Source organism: Pinus tabuliformis, chromosome J (assembly GCF_031772625.1).
Source record: "Pinus tabuliformis cultivar Carrire ecotype Pingquan chromosome J, CPIR1, whole genome shotgun sequence".
NCBI classification, from domain to species: domain Eukaryota; kingdom Viridiplantae; phylum Streptophyta; class Pinopsida; order Pinales; family Pinaceae; genus Pinus; species Pinus tabuliformis.
In genome coordinates, this window is record NC_142295.1 from 1,086,972,768 (window position 1) to 1,086,991,119 (window position 18,352).

Here is an 18,352-nt window from a genome sequence, read left to right on the forward strand (position 1 = left end):
ATTGATAGCAGAACGAGTATTCTTTGGAAGATTCTGCAATTGATAAATCATTAACACCATGTTGTAGACCCTAAACAGATGGAGGGTCCACTGTGACAACCCTTTTTCAATCACTTGAAATGTAGGTGAACAAAATTCAAAAGAAATTTATGCATTAGATTGATATCTATAGATATTCATGGAACAAAAATAAGTTCATAAATCTCATAGACCTCCATAAAGTTATGCTCAACCGATGGATAAAAAAAATCCAAAGATATGACTATATTTCAAAGAGTGCTATAGAACATACATGTTCATATATTTGTAATGATGGATCCAAGCCATCATTAGAGGCAAGATGCCAAACAAGAAGCTATTAGCATAGACTCGTGAAAAATCAAGCATCGATGCAAAATCCGTGGAAAGAAAATGTTAATTAGAATGGGAGGACCCAGAACAAGACAAACTATCAACATTTCACCATTTGAAAATTATTTGGAGTTGAGAATTGTGGCATGTTGCTATTAATCGAGAGTATAGTTTAGGGAAAGCGCTACAGAAACTAGGTTTCTTCATGCATTCCAGAGAGAAAAAATTAAGGAGAAAATACATGTTGGATCAATGCCCCAGGGTTGGTTGCAAGAATTCCATAACAATTCAATGAGGGATCAAATCACCAGATTTGAGCTCTGTTGGATGTACGGTGAATCAAAGTGGGGTGGGTGAGTGTTGTTGAGGAAGGATTGCTTAAGCCCATAACTAACGTTAGTCGATGAGGGTTGTTGGATCCATGCACTAGTAACCCAGGTCAGATTTGTTGCCAACTCACCAAGCAGTACACAATTCAAATCAACGGGTCAGGAGAATCCAATTGTCTAACGAAAGATTGAATGACGCAGATGAGGATAGGAGGGCAGCAGGGGAGTTGTTTTCAAACGGGAATGCCTTACGATGTAATTATAAAATTGTAAAAATTAATTAAATTAAAAAATAATAATCATGATAATAATAATAATAATAATAATAATAATTAAATAAATAAATAAAAATAAAAATAAAAATAAAAAATAAAATAAAAATGTTTTTATATGTTAGGTAATGTAGGTCCCAAAATGACTAGTACAACTAACTTGTGGTTTGAGTAACTGCGACCCAAGAGGATATAAGATGTCAAAATCATCCAGGGATTGCACCCATCCTGGGCCACATTAGCCCTTAGTGTTATACCCAAGAACACACTAAGGAGGGCGGGGGGGGGGGTGTTGAATCAATCTTTTAGTTATTTTACCAATTTACAACCTTTGACGAATTAGCAATGTAGTAATTAATATCAACCACTTCCAATATATCAATAAACATAACAATGCATGATATCAACAATGAATCAAGAGGCCATCACATCAAAGAGACACAAGTGTTTTAGGTGGAAACTCATATGGGAGAAAAACACCAATCTTTTTATTCTTCATCTTCAATTCATTTACATAGATTTGCAAACTAAAACCTATAGGAGAAAAATACTAATAAGAAATGAAAACTATCACTTGCAATAGGCTATAATGTGATTGAGGAACCAACATCGAAAGATGCAAGCAACTGCTCACTGTAAGCTACAACTTGATTGAGGCTCCAAACACAATGATGAGTAGGCTCAAAACTGCTCTAGGCTCCATCCTGCTCTAGAATCCAACCTGGTTGAGGCTCGAACCTGCTCTAGACTCCAACTTGATTGAGGCTCCATGTTGGCTTATTGGGACCTGACCCAGGTTCAGAGTTAATTTAGCCAAACAAACCTTAGTACTACTGGCCCTTCTGGCAATAGTCTGCAGAGTGCGGACTCAGGTCTCACCCGAAGTAGTATGGGAGGGTTCTAGAACCAGGTTTCTGCACCCTGGAGATGTTTGATGAGTTCAAGTGGTCCTCGGTTTAACCCTACGTGCAAGTTGCTTCGCACACTTTCCTGTACTTCACAGCCTGATATACTGCCTTCGCGCAGCCCTACCCAGGGGCTGAACGCTGCACTCTGCGTTATTACCCAAGACCTTACTGGTATTCCAATGTTAGTTGATTATCATAGCCTACTTGCGTGCTTTAAGTTATACTTAATAACATAAACCATTCATACAAGTGTGTGCAGTAAATAAACAATATATTTGCAAATTATATCAAACATGCATTAACCCAAGAACAGATACACAGAATTATGACAAAACTTCTCTTTATTAATTCCTTCCTTGGTTACAGACTCGACTCGCCCTGCGCACTCAGCTGCAGGGGTCCGCGCACTCAGCTGCGGACTATTAGGCCTTTGCACACTCAGTTGCAGAGCCTTCTCCTACTCTACGACCCAAAGACACACTTCAACTTGCGACTCAATCACTTAGAATTTTTCCTTCTTCTTTCTTCTCCCCTTTCACACTTAGAGCCTCGCTCTATTTATATAGTCCCATGGTCCGCGGACCATGGGTAGGTCTATCTAGCCGACATTACATTACAAAACTAGGGCGGACAACCCTGTGACTCTATCATACTTTCACGCACCACGCCCGTAATTCGCGGAGATTTACAACAAGATTCGGTAAAAACTTGGGCTTTGAACATGCCTTGAGGGGATTCCATGCCCAACAAATCCCTAACACAAACATCGTGACTCGCCCTCGAGTCACTATATCGGCGCAGTGATCTTTGCATGGAGTCCCTCCAACTGTTCTCGAACTGCGCGGAGGTCAGCAACGCACTGAGCTGTTGCTTGTTGGATCTGTTGCATACGCTATTCCGAGACCTCTGTGTCAGGAGTGCTTCTCTGCATCAATGTGTGCATCCCTTGCATGTGTGTGAGCTTGCGTTCGATGTCTGTTGTGATAGTGAAGGCCTCGCCGATCCAAGGTTGGACACGCACTTTTAGGCTAGCAGCGCAACCCCCCGTGCACGGTGGTGGACCTTGTGACTCTTTGCTGCTACGCGTATCTCCAATATTGTGCAGCTCCCGGGCAGAATATTTTATAGTCTCACGCTCCCTTCCAACTGCCTGGAGCACTAAGACTATCCTTCCTTCAGCTAGTTAGGTGGTCACACCACCCGTGAAAAGTTCCAGCCGAGCAATCATCCTATTTCCCGGGGTATCCCCACCTTTTCTTGTTATGTTCGGCATTGCGCACTTTGTTATTTCCAATGCGCTACCATGGTCACTATGCTTAGAAATATGCGGTCCAAGCTAAGGCATTAGACTGATCAATTCGCGGCAATAGGCCTTAACTGTGTCATCGTGATCGTATGCACCCTGCCTTACCACTCTAGTATTTTTGTCGAGAAAATCTTCCTTTATTTCGTCCTCCAACTTCTTGACTTCCGCGTACATCAAAGCACTTTTCTTCCTTAACCATACCCTTTCTTCTTCAAGTTCGTGGAGTCTAAGGTTTCCCTGTTGGATTTCTTCCTCAAGCCCATGCGTGCTGCTTCTTACGACTATGTGATCCCTTCTTTCCGGGCTTTGTGAACCATCGTATCTACTGGTGCTACTATGCACAGACCAGGATTTGCATGCTTCATGGGGATTACATCATTCGCTTCATACTTCAGTTTTGGAAGTGCCCGCACGGTCAGGGTTTTGCACATGGTCCTATAGGCCCAGAGATATGCTTTATTCGCAGGTCCCAGTCAGTTCGTTTCACGTGGTGGGCCATGTTCAATGCTTCGCATACATTGTCAAAAGATTCTACGTGAATATGCTTCTGCGTGTTTGGTCTTACCATACTTCTTGGCCCCAACTAGAGGGGTCGTTCGCGCCATTGTCTTGCCCGCTCCTGCTTATCGGTCGTGTTTCCTATCGCGAGGACGGTGTGCTTTCGTGCAGGTTGCACACCATACGCCTGTACCCATCTAGAAAGGTGGGCGCGCAGGCTGTTTCATCCGTCATACTCAGCTTTCATCCGCATCTGAGGCTTTCCAAACCAAATGCACATCATCCTTTTACATTCATGCCAGTCCTTAAAACTTCTTTGGTGCGTACCCCACCATCTTGCGGGCGTAGCGCACAGTACCCATTTCAGAGCGTCTAAACGTTGTTGTTCTGGTACTTCCTTTTCAAATTTGTTCAGGAAATCATCCACCTCGCTCAACCCGTCATACATAGGCAGATCTCTTACCTCGGTTGCCACGTAGTGCAGCGACCTTTTCATCATGTTACAGTTGAGCGTGGTTACCTCATGTAACCGGTTCTGCCATTGTTCTATTTCCTCGTCCAAATATGAGGTGTAAGAGCTTTCACACTCCCACAAGATCTTGCCATCTACGGTTGGATTTACCCAGTCTTGCTCCCACGCGGTTATCTTGTAGATGCAGATCATTGTCGCTATCATAGTCATGCACTGGCTCTGTGTAGCGCGATCATTCCACAAGGTCTAAAGGTACCACTACGCGCAGTGACTTTTTTTCAAAAATCATCTTGTGCTTCTTTAGATTTATCACTCCATTCATGTCAGTGGCCCAATCTATTCCTAGTAGCATAGGATAGGGATTGTTGTCATCAACAATCTCTATCACTTCAAAATTTGCTAGTGCGCTCGCACCTTCAATATCTACCATTATTCCCTGCAATCTTCCCATAGGTAGGATCTTTTACTAGTTCGCCATTCACAATTAAATAGGAGACCATTGCAGCGCAGGCCTGCCCATGCACTCCCATGTCTGCTTTGGTAGGACGTTCACGTCCGATCCTAGATCCAAAATCACTTGATCCATTTCATATTCCCCGATCTGCGCAGTCAATATCATCTCTCTTCATGTTCGCATTGTGTGCTTCCCGAGCTTCCGGACTACGCGGGGTTCTCCTAGCATGGTTCTAGCACATCTAGGATGAGTTCTTGCAGTCCCTTCACAGCTTTGTTGTCATGTAGCATGCATGTCTCCAAAAATGCAGAGAGCATTGATGGGTCCATTTCCAATTCTAGTTTGTCTTTACTTCCTGAATTGGAGGCATCCGTAAAGCTCTTCTTAGTTTCCATGAATGTGTCCCTAGTGCGCTCCAAATCAAATTCTGGTTCATTTGTTGGAGCCTTGTGAACCCAGGCACTCTCTTCGGGCTACTTGCCTTTGTCATCTCTTGTTGTGATACCACTCCAGAGCACGATATTTACATTCAGGTCTTCCTCGCGCGACTCAGACCTCATCATTTGCAGGTTTTGAGTCGGGGGAGGTTGGAGTGCTCCTTTATTGCGCAACCTCGCTATCAGCATGGGACAGTACTCTCTCTCATGATCAAACTGGGTATAATATAAGCATGATGGTCTCGTCAAATTTGTACAATCGCAGGCATAATGCCTCGATCCTCCACAATTGTAGCATATCAGTTGTCAGCGACCTCTTCCTGGTCCCATTCCACCTCGACCTCGTCCACGCCCTTGAAATCCAGTGTGTGTCATAGCTGCATTTTGATTGAGGGCATGTGTTTCTGTCTGAACTTTGTAGGTAGGAGTCTAATCCATCATCAATTCATAACTTCTACAGGTGCGCTCATCGTGGCCTACTGACCTACAGAAATTACAGAACAACTGCTGGGAATTCTGCGTATACTTCTGCAATAGATGGTAGTTATCTGTAGCATGCTTCCCTCCTATCTGACAAATCGTGCACCATAATGCAGGCGTCACGCTCGGTCCTGCTTGTGCCTCCGGTCTCAATGGCATTAGTCCTCCTCCCGCCAAGTAGTTCGCGAAGACTAGACAATGGTCCTTGTCATGTCCCTGGCCTTTGCACTTTACGCACCATACCTCCTCGCGTGCTTCTGGGCAAGCCGTCCTGTCTTTTTTCAAACTCTGCATCTCAAGGCACAAGTTTTTCAACTGCACGTGGATTTGTTGAACTCCCCGGTTAGGATCTTGTATTGGGGTCTCGTGTAGTCTCATCACGATATCCAAGGCCTCGGCCTAAGTGGTTAGCTTCTGCTATGACAACGTGTTCCTTAGATGTAGCGTTAGCGATGCTACAAACCATGCGCGGTGTTTCCCATCCATCAAGGTCATATAGGCTTCACAAATTGCACACTTCAATCTCTGATCCAACTCCCACGGGGTCTCACCTGGAAGCATCGCGATTTCCTTAAATCTAATGATCGACTGTGTCTCTGATTTTAGCCTGCTAAATTCCTTGTTTAGCACATCTTAGATATCCGTGATCCCTACGTTCGGATTGTCATTGGAATGCTTAATTTACCAAGTTAGTGCGCGATCTCGCAGAGCGCTGACCAGCGTTACTTTCTTTATATTTTCATCCGTGACAACCTACGCTTCCCATACAGCCCTTACCATGAACCAAAACTGGTCCAGATCTTCATTCCCTACTACTTTGAACACTAGCAACTTTATTGCACTTTCCATATTGAACTGTGGTGGTGGCGGAGGTGGTGTGGGCAAAGACGGGGGTGAAGATGGTGAAAGTGGTGGTGGTGTAGGTGGGAGTGGTATGTGCGGAATTCACTGCTTTATCAAACTAATCACACTTCTTGGTGAAACCTTCGCGAGCTCTTCCTCACTTTATCGCAGAGGTGAAATCAAGGGGCTAGTTTCTAGTTCTTCATTTCTATAGATCCTCCCACTTCGCGTAGCCCCAAACATCAATTTATTCGCATAACCCGCTTTTCACATAGTATCATTTTAATCCAAGTGTTCAAATATTTAACATACTTACCTCGCAGTCCTTTGAGGAAGCGTCGTTCTGCCTCGCTATAGCTAACTAAAGTATCTATTGCCAACTCTCTGATAAATCCTCATGTAATTTGATCGATCCAGTGATCCACAATGCGCGCGATCTTATCTTCCGATGCTTCCAGTCTGTGCACCAACTCTAGAGTCCACACAATAGGTTTGTCGAGCCTACACCTTCCTTGACTGTCTGCTAGCTTCGCGATCCACTCATACAACTCAGAGGGGAAGGATGCAAAGAAAATTTTGTGGATTTCTGTATATAAGTAGCAATCTAACCACTCTTCCTTTGATAATTGCAGATTCCTGTTTTCCTACGCCGTGAACTTGTGAATCTTTCTATCCAACCACTCTTCAATTCATTTCTTTTTCGGATTCCAGTGATACAACATCAGACATCTCTATGCAGATCCCGGTCCCGGCAACGGAACCATTTGTTGGCTTATTGGGGCCTGACCCAGGTTCAGAGTTAATTTAGCCAAACAAATCTCGGTACTACTGGCCCTTTCGGCAACAGTCCGTAGAGCACGAACTGAGGTCTCACCCGAAGTAGTATGGGAGGGTGCTAGAACCAGGTTTCTGCACCCTAGAGATGTTTGATGAGTTCAAGTCGTTCGTGGTTTGACCCTGCACCCAGGTTGTTTCGCGCAATTTCCTGTACTTCGCAGCCTGATATACTGCCTTCGCGCAACACTACCCAGGGGCTAAATGCTACGCTCTGCATTATTACCCAAGACCTTACTAGTATTCCAATGTTAGTTGATTATCTTAGCCTACTTGCGTGCTTTAAGTTATACTTAACAACATAAACCATTCATACAGGTGCACGCAGTAAATAAACAGTATATTTGCAAATTATATCAAACATGCATTAACCCAAGAACAGATACACATAATTATGACAAAACTTCTCTTTATTAATTCCTTCTTTGGTTACAGACTCGACTTGCCCTACGCACTCAGCTACAGGGGTCCGTGCACTCAGCTGTGGACTATTAGGCCTTTGCGCACTTAGCTGCAGAGCCTTCTCCTACTCTACGACCCAAAGACACACTTCAACTTGTGACTCAATCACTTACACTCTTTCCTTCTTCTCTCTTCTCCCCTTTTACACTTAGAGCCTTGCTCTATTTATACAATCCCATGGTCTACGGACCATGGGTAGGTATATCTAGCCAACATTACATTACAAAACTAAGGCGGACAACTCTGTGACTCTATCATACTATCGCGTCCCGCGCCCGCAATTCGCAGAGCTTTACAACAAGATTTGGTCAAAACTTGGGCTTTGAGCCCCAAAACATGCCTTGGGGGGATTCCATGCCCAACACTCCAACCTTGAGAATGAGTGGGCTCTAACCTTTTCTTTCAACTAAAGAAATTGCGCCTATAACAACTCACAGGCATACATATTCATGCCCGGGATTCATGCCCGGGATTGGACCGTGGGCCTTGTGGGGACTAAACCTCCACACATAGCCATTAGATCACAACCTCAGGACTTAAATGGGCTCTAACCTACTCTAGAATCCAAACTAATTGTGGTTTCAACTTGAGTGGAGGCACCAACCTCCTTCTTCAACTTCCTTATGGAGCTTTATTTTATCTCATTTTCAAACTGGATCCAATGCCATTATATATCACTGAATTTTTTATTAAAGGACTGTCACAAATTTCAATCACAACCTCCAAGATCTATCAGTACAAAACTTGCAACCGTCACATTGTCACACAACCTATAATCACCATACTTCCATAAAATGTGCAACCATTGCACTACCACATACCCTGCAACCATTATACTACCAACATTGTTATCAATCACTCATTGAGAGATTTAATGGGTGTATTAATTCTCCTGCATCTATATGTCAATCCGGGCTCATAAACACGAGTTGTACTACGCTTTCTAAATTCAGTTCTTGTTCAGAGTTCTACTGGTTTCCTTTATGAAATGAGTTAGCTGAATCTAGAACACAATTCATCAAACCCTAGCAAGCAGAATCAATAATCAAATTTTGACTTGAAACTCTTAATGAATCTGTACTTGAATGAAATCTCAATCTGAATCACGAGATATATGCTAAGCAAAAAATTGTAATTAAAATACTTTATCAAATAACTCAAATCTCATGAAAACCCTAAGAAACCCTAATTTTGTTACCTAGGTTATTCTTGAATGAAAAGTTACAAGTTCTAATCTACTTCAAGCATGTTCGGAAGGCAAGTAAACTTGAAACTAAACTTTCCAAGGGTAACTTCAAATCTTTAGGACTCTGAGATAAACTTCACTTTTGGACACAACTCGGAAGAATCTCCAACTAAAAACCTATTCAATCCTCTTGCTTGTTTGACTAAGTAGAAATCTAAATCTTGTACCTAAAATTAAAAAGACACAATAACTTCAAATCTTCTATCAAACCCTCACTTAACAAAATACAATCTTCTAGCATTCAATCATCACGAAAGGAAAACTAAACGAAATACCAACTCTTCTTATCAACCCAATGAAAGCTTGTCTGTAAACTGATAAACTTATGACTCTCCAAACTTAAACTCTGTTTCCAAAATAATAGAAATTTGAGTTAAAAGAAGTCTTCTACCTGATCCAATCAATCAAAGAAAGAAACGATCCTCTAGTAACTAATTATTCTTAAATTCTGTACTAGAAATCAATTTTGTTAAGGCTTAACACATGCTCTACAAGTTATAAATGGAAAATCGAAAGTGGCAGTAGCTATCTCAGCAACTCAATTACTATGAAACCAAGTTCAATTACCAGTTCTAGGATTTTATGCTAATTTTTAATGAATTAATGAGATTGGTCAGTCGATATTCCACACTGTGACTCTAATCCTCTCGTTGTATAAACCTCACACACCACATTAATTCAATATTTCTCAAATTCAGATAGTATCTATAATCAGATTTTTATGGAGGAATTGAGATGATCGTTGTGTAATGCACTTGTTGTGTAATTCAAGCTTGTGACTTGGGTTGTGCCTACGATTGGGCAACGCTACTATGTAGCAAGAAATAAAACGATCATGCAGAGGCTAGGAAAGGAATTTTAAATCAGAAGTAAAGAATCAACGTGTTGGGTTGAAGATGCAATGAACAAAGGCTACTACATTCACCATTGACTCGCTTTGAAAACAAATAATGCCTAAGAGAAATTAAAGAAATATGTTTTTGTTTGAGATCAACTTGTAAAGAACTATGCAATCCAATTAACTGTAAATATTAATTAATCTACTCGTATGCCATCTAACCAAATCCAATCTTATGAAAACTAACTCACTCATTAAAAAAAAAAAAATGTCACAAATGCCAAAACGTTGTTATGTAAGCAAAACAAATTCGGAGCTCTGGAAACAAATCAATAAAATGTTGTAAACTAAATTTAAATTCTTTTCAGAACAATTCAGAGGAATAAATTAAACTTAAAGCAATCAAATCGATTACTAACTACGGAATTCAATTTCCCAGTGATGGTGGGCCCTTGCCACTACCAGGTATGAAACTTACAATAAAATGGAGAGAATCAGATGACTATATTAAACATTTACAGCTCTTGAAAACATAATTTCTCCTTCAACGCAAAACCAAAGCCAAGATAATTTCGATTCGATAAAATCCGTAGAACAATAACAAAAGAGTTTGAATCCTTTATGTATGTGTGTATTTGGTTCTACATTGTTTCTACAGGATTTATAATCCATTCTACATATTACAATTTAGTAAAAATTAGATCATGGAGATGCCAATCAGATTTCCATTCTAATCCAAGCTTAGCACCTAACAGTTTGCCATACAAGTTCTAAATGATAAGACTGAATTCTGTTGTGGAGGCTGAATGCTGGCTATGCATAGTTTAATTCGATGAGGTCATGTTGACCATTGTGCTCATCCTTTAGTGCAAATCTTCAAGTGAAATTTCCTAGAGTGCAATTTTGGATTGCTGCCTTAAGTGCAGTTCCTTTTCTGAGTGCAAAATTTGCTTTTGATGTTGAAGTCCTGGGTCCCTATGAGAGCAATTCACATTTATCACCCATAATGATTAGTAAACAGACAAGAACACATTAAACTTCCCAATATTGATCATCAAAATAGCTAAAACAACACCATTTGTAATTCTTTTACCTTGGATAAGAATTGGGTATAGTCCAGGCACAAGGAGGTCAAAAAGACATGAAAAGAGTTCGACTGTAGGTTAAAATAGGGCAAAAGGTAGTATGAAAAGTGTATGAGTAAAGACAAAAACAGGGTCCAAAATCTCCCCCACACTTGAGGTGACGCATGTCCTCATGCATCTCAACCCAAAAAGAGATCGAATCACCTAAGTGTCTGGCAAGCTGCCTTGACCAAGACTTCAAGCCCACTTTTCACTGGCACTGAACATTTGGTGAATTGCCTGGCTAATTTTTTAGCATTGATCCTTTTAGCAGGACGAGTTTTGGATGCTTTCCATGTCAAAAGTTGTATATTATTTCTCTTCAAGGCATCATTTTGAGCGAAGAGTCTCAAGTTACTATCACGCAACTGATCATTCACTCCTTTGACACAGTGAAACAATACCTTAAACGTACGAGCCTGATCTTTGAGTTTATCAATCCTTTTCTGGAGTTTGATCAAATTAATTCTTAGGTTCTCCTCTTCTTCAAAAATAGGTGTCCTTGCTGGAGCTGTGGATTGTTGGGAAGTAATTCCTCTAGGCATCTAACTTGCACTATGTTTAGGTGAAGAGAATTATTGTTGTTGATTAGTTGAACGCTGAGTGGAAGTATGTAAATCCTGAGCAATATCATCGGGAATTTGGGACTAAAATGGAGGTGAAGAAGACTGAGGGAGAGATGATGGGGATTGAGCAATGAACTCTGGGGATGAGGTTACAAACACTTGTTGAGGACTGGTAGCTCGAAATGCAAATGAGGTGTGAGGAGGTTTGTTCATGCTTCGAGTCCTTCTTCTACCTTCTATAGGAGTTTCTATAGTAGGAGCTGGAGTTTTTTGAGCAGGAAACAAGGTTCTCCGAACCTTGTTCTTGGGCTGGTGACTTTGTTAACCTGTTGATGGAATTTCAGCTGGCTCAATTAAGGTCTCCCTTACCCTCTTCTCCTTTTGCTTCTTTTCTAACTGTATCTTTGAAGGCTCAACAGCCTGGCTAGAAGAAGGATAAAAAAATTTAAGATTCTTGGGAGGAGGTGACACAAAATGGGCAACAAAAGTGGGGGAAGTGGGGGTGGTTTGTGAGGTAGGTGCAAGGGTTTCCCTCCTAGACTTCAAGGTTCTACCCACAGGCCTCTGTCTCCACTTGACCTGTGTCTCTTCTCTTGGAAAGTTTTCTATGAGAAAGTCTTCCCAAGACTTCTTTCTCTTACTCAGTTCAGCCACAATCAAAATTTTAATCAAACTATGATGGTAGAGGGAAGTCTTTGGTTTCTTACCCTCAGATTGCACTCCCCTGGCCATCTTGTGGAGGCTTAATTTCAAGAAATGTGAAATATTTATGGAGCAGTCCTCTGTAAAATGCATCAAGAGCCTGATATGAGATAGAAAAATAATTTCGTACCTCCCTTCGCAGGTTAAGAAATGTTGGATCATAATTAACATGGGATGCCATTGATCCTGAATGTAGGTACGCAAGACTCCTTTGGCCCAGCTCAGTGACTAATAAGCCAGTTTTAGAAATGTTGCACCATTGGGAATGTGTAATTGGCTGCCCTTGAAGAAATGTTCCCCACTTGAAGGTAGCCCTATTGCTTCATTGAGAGACTGCTCTGTAATCTTGAGTTGCAAGTTTCCAACTTTGGCTCTCTTTCCATCAAACGTTTGGGCAAAGGCCAAAGCAACTGCATCATTATACCCCTGAAATTTTTGGAGAAAAATTGTCCATCCCTTCTCTTCAATGACCGCCTTACAAGACTGATATTCAAGGGTCCGTGAGAACTGGCCAAATGTCGGCTCGTGCTTATCTACTCCCATGGTGAAATTCTGAGTGCTCCTATAGAATGCGCTGGCTCAGACAAGTGATAAACTGAACCAAAGAACCGACTCTCTTATAGAAAATGTCACTCCAGTATTAACACCCAATCGAATTACCGGACACCTTTGTGGTGAGAACGATTTGTATGGAGTGACTGTGAATAAATAAGAATGGTGCAACAATTAAAAATCGAGAAGGGAACATGCATTTCATAATTACGACATCATCAATTAAAAATGAGGGAATGGAACATGTATTTAATAATGGAGTCATGGGCATCGAGAGCAATAATACGTTGGCCACCTTCTAGAGTGAGAGGTGTCAATCGGTCATCATTACGCATCATACCTGTGAGAAAAAGACAGAAAAGGACCGCTAATCTGGAATAGCCTTAGCTTCGATCTCCACCAAAGACTGCTCATCTCAACGGAACCAATCATACCAACACTTGTGCGTATATGAAGAATAATACCTTGCGTCCAGCCACAGATCGGTGCATGTCGTGCCCATCAATGGAAATCATGCTGAATTATGATTATACGTGCAGAAAGGGTAGGGATCATAATCATGAGGAAAATAAAATGAAAGATGGTTTAATCAAATCCAGGAATACGTTAGGAAGTGGGGGTGAAAATAGGAATAGAGACTGGACTTCTAGGAAATCAGGTAAAATACAATTACATCTGGTGAACATTAGAACTATCCAAGACCAAATTAGGTAAGTTAAGTGCAATACCTGTGTTACTATACTAATCTTGGGTATAGAAGATAGTATGAACGCCTTCTAGATCCATCAGTTGAACATGTTTCCTCATTGTGCAAAGAACATCAATTTTTGCAGTGAACTGAGAGATCCAATCATCTTAGAGGACTTCTTGGTGCTTTAGCAGCAGAGTTTACATAAAAATTTTAGAGACTGTTATGTTTTAAGAAGCTGATGATGTTGTTGTTAGGATTAGCACTTGAACATTCATATTTTTACAAATATTGTAGAATATTGAAACAAACTGATTCTCAAGAAAGCTCTAGCCCAACATTAAGTACTTGAGAACACAGCTAGTTAAACATAGGAAATAGAACACAAATTTGCAACTCTTTTGACAAATTGGCATCAAATCTACTGTGGGATAGCACTAGAACCCTATCTATCATCTCATGGTTTTTTACCAGGCTTGAGATGACAATTGCCTGGGGCATTTCTTATTTAGGGAGCTGGAAATGTCCAGAAAGAGAGCTCCAAGGAGCTTCTTTTCCATAATTATTCCCTTGGGCCCGGAAAAGAATAATTCAATGCCCAAAGGATCCCTAAACTACCACTATTTTATTGTTTTAGTGAGCCTAAAGTAGTTTGTGCTTGAGGCATTCATGTTTAGAGAGTCTGAATTGCCCATAGTAGACTCCAGGGGGTTTCCTTTCCATAAACATTTCCTTGAGCCCAGAAAAGAACAATTATATACTCAAGGAATCCCTAGACTAATACAATTCCATATGATTTTGCGAGCCTGCATCAGTCAATGCTCGGGAGATTCATGTTTAGAGAGTCTGAAGGCCTTCATAGAAGACTCCACAGGTTCCTTTTCTATAAGTAATCCACTAGGCCTGGATAAAGGAATAAACTTGCTCCTGGTGAATTCCTCCTTTATTCTACGTGGATTTTGGGGAGAACCACCTGTAGATATGAAAAATAACAGCCCACTAGTTTATATATATATATATATATATATATATATATATATATATATATATATATATATATATATATATATATATATATATATATATATATATATATATATAATCAACTGAACCAGCAAGGAGCTGGCCATTTGCATGAATCAGCTCCAACCCTGGATCCTTTCATATTTCCTTCAAAAACTGATCATGTGAAAGTGGTTTGTGATAAACTTTAAGTCGATGACCATTTACTACAAAATAAGTAGTTATCATAATCGATAGTACAAATATGAACTGAACTATTATCAAAAACTTCAGTTACTTCATACGGTCCTAACCATCTGGTATAAAATTTACCTTTAAAATGCTTAAACTTACTATCATATAACAGGGCCCAGTCACCTGGGCGAAAGACTTTCTTCTTGATAACTTTGTCGTGCCATCGCACTCTTTAGTTTTGTACCAATGCAGTTCTATGGTAGGCATCTTGTCGGATTTTGTCAAGTTCATTCAATTGCATCAGCCTCTGCTCTTGAGCCTAATTTAGATTCATGCCCAAATGGGTGGTAGTCCTAAATGTTTTTACTTGGAACTCAATGGGCAAGAGCACTTGTTTACCATAGACTAACTCGTAAGGTGTGTGTACTGTCACATTTCTCCAAGTGATCCAGTAAGCCCATAGTGCCTCTAGTAACTTATCCGCCCAATCCATATGATGCAGTTGAATATTTTTTGTGAGGATGGATTCCAAAACTTTGTTCGTGGACTCCACTTTCCCATTAGCTTAGGGGTGGTAAGGAGTCGATTTGTGATGCTTAATTTGATACTGCTTTGTGAGTGCCTTGACCAAATTTGATGTAAATTGTGTACCCTGGTTAGTGACAATTTCACGAGGCACACTGAATCTTGTAAAGATGTCTTCGAACAAAAATTCTACTACTTCCTTTTCAGTGGCAGCATAACATGCTTTAGCCTCCACCCACTTGGTGACATAGTTAGTGCACACGAAGATATCTTTTTTCTTCTTTGATATTGGGGAGATGGGCCCTATGAATTCCAATGCCCACTTCTCAAAAGGTTCAATGGCAATTTGTGGTTGAAGAGGCATTTCATCGGAGGCAAATGGTCTCCCCATCCACTGGCAAGCGTCACAACTCAAAACAAGCTTCTTAGCGTCTTTAAAAAGTGTAGGCCAATAGTATCCAGTACGGAGAACTTTGTATGCAGTCCTTTTATCGGCAAAATGGCCACCACAAGGCTCATTGTGACTGGTTCTCAACACATTATACATTTCATCTTCCTGCACACACCGCCTCATAATCAAGTATGGCCTAGTATAAAATATATCCCTGATCCAAGATAAATTAGCACTACAATGCACTACCATAGGTGACACCCACTTTTCGTTCTTCTTTGGAACCACTACCAGAGGTGACACCCACCTATTGTCAGAAATGGGGTAAATGAAATCTGCAACCAAAAGTTTCTGAAGTTCATCTTTGACAATGTCTTTTAATGTTGGGTTCATACGCCTTTGTGGTTGCCAAACAGGTCTCATTTCTTCATTTGTATAGATATGGTGGATGCAGGTGTCTGGATGTATGCCCCTCATGTCCAAGTAATCCTAGGTGAAAGCTCCAGTTTGTTCGCGAATCATACTCATCAATTGCTGCCTTTGTTCTACAGTCAATCCTGTACCGATATGTAAGATTTTTCCTTCAAAATTTTCTACAGGTTCTGTGGTGGGTTCATGGCTTTCCTCCATTGCTGCAAAAGAGGCAAAGACAGTTGGATGGAAGGTTTCCTTAAACTCATCACTAAACACATGCTTATAACCATTAAAAGAGATAGGATAATCGATACAAGAGCTATCAGCTAAAAGCTGCTGCAAAACATGTTCATCAGAATTCTCCTGGAGACCTCTATATTGATCTAATGGCAACAATGGAAACATACAGTCTTCTTCTCCATATGGGTTTTCGAGCCATAATGATACTTCAACAGTTGTCTGAGCAGGGGGAAGAATAGACAAAGTTTGGTTGTGGGGACCATTAGAAATAATCATTTCTCCATTCCTACATTCTATGACGGCATCAGCAGTTGCCAGCCACGGTCGTCCTAGAACCACAGGGTGTCCATGCCTAGAGGTTTTTGGGGAAATGGCAATGAAATCTATGGGATATTGCCAAGAACAATAATGACTACTATGTCCTCTAAGGTTTCCATTGGTTTGACGATGGATTTGTCTACCATTTCTAGAAGGATAGGGGTGGATTTAAGTCCAGGTGGTTGTAAAGATGTCATTGTTTCATAGGTCATTGCATTTATTGCTTCCCCTAGATCCACAAGGGTATTTGGCAGAAGTACTCCGTTTATCTCAATGGTGACAATGGGATTCCCAGGGTCATTGTACTTCGCAGGCAAATCAAAAATCATAGTGGACATTTGGCTTATGATTTTGACATTCTGGTTCTTATGCCCCTTCCTCCCCGGTTTCTTAATGCAGAGATCTTTGACAATTTTGGTGTAAATAGGAATGTCTCTAATTGCTTGTAAAAGTGGAATTTTAATGCAGACATTCCTTAGTTCATTTTCCAAATCATATTCAAGCAAGATCTCTTCTTTCTTTACAATTAGTCTTTCTAGGTATGGTGGTTCATTTGATTCTTCTTTTTGTGGTTGTTGTTGTTTTTTCATTTTGAAAATGGTTTTCGGATGATGTGGAGGGTACCTCTTCTTAGATAACAACAACTGATTTTCCTTTGTTAACTATCTTTCCTGATCGTAATTGGATTTCATTCATAGGAATGGCAGTGATCATATATGTAGGAAAAGGCTGGATATCAATGTTTTGCATAGGTTGAGGTAGCCTATTATGACTTGGGTTAGGTACGGGTTGCGCAGGCAACAGTGTAGGTCGGGTGGGTTCAAGGTAGCAGGTGCTTGTGAGGATGACGGGTTAGCAGGTGCAGGTAACAACTGATGCAAAGGAGGTGGTGGTAGCGTGGGTTGTTGATACATGTTAGGGTTATGCCCTTGCTGATAGGGTTGCATGGTTGGATTATACGAGGTGCTTGGCATGTTTGGGTAAGGTGCATAGAATTGGGTTTGGGGTTAATAGGCATTGGCATAGGGGTTTGTCCTCCAATTCTGGTTCCAGGGAGTGTTTTGCCATTGTAGAGTAGCCCAAGGAGGATAATATGCTTGGAAGGTCCAAGGTTGAGTTTGACCATAACCTTGGGAATTTGGATCTGGAAACACATTTTGGCTTTGGCCTCTCCAGATGGTCTTTTGGTGGCTTGAGATTGGTCAATGGCTTCAACGTTCCCTTTGTAGATAACCTGTAGGCTAGGAAGTGATGGACACTTCTTGGTCGGGTGTTCTAGAGTGTAGATCCCACAAATTCCAATGGCATTTAAAGGACATTCCCTATCTGGATGTTTGCGCCTACACTTGGGACAAAAGACTGCCATGGCTGCTTTTTCAACCTCTTGTTTTTTTTTATTTTCATAGTCTTTAGCTGGTCACTGATTGTGTTGATTATGTCAGTTTTAAAGTTTTCTAATAGGTTTCCCAGCTCGACTCTCGTAACAAAATTAGCCACAATTTTCTTTAGCACATAGTCTCTAGAATTATCTTTAAGTTCGTGAAGCTTTTTGCCTACTTTAGCTTGGCTCCTATAAGATGTACAACAAAGCTCGACCACTTCAGCAAATGGCTTCTTATAGATGTCCCCACCGCTAAGAAGGTTTAATGTTTCAATGCAGTCATCCCTCAGCCCTTTTAGGAACATAATTTTGACAGTCTTTTTGTCTAAGTTTGACCCACGAGATTTGTGAAAATTGTATAGGAATCATTCAAGATACTCCTCTAGGTTTTCGTCTTCTATTTGTTGCATCCTAAGGATATCATTGATGTCCCCACTCTTACAAAAATATTGATAATTATTAAGAAGGAAGACTGATTTCATGTCATCCCATGAGTATATAGTGTGATCCCCTAGACTCATGAA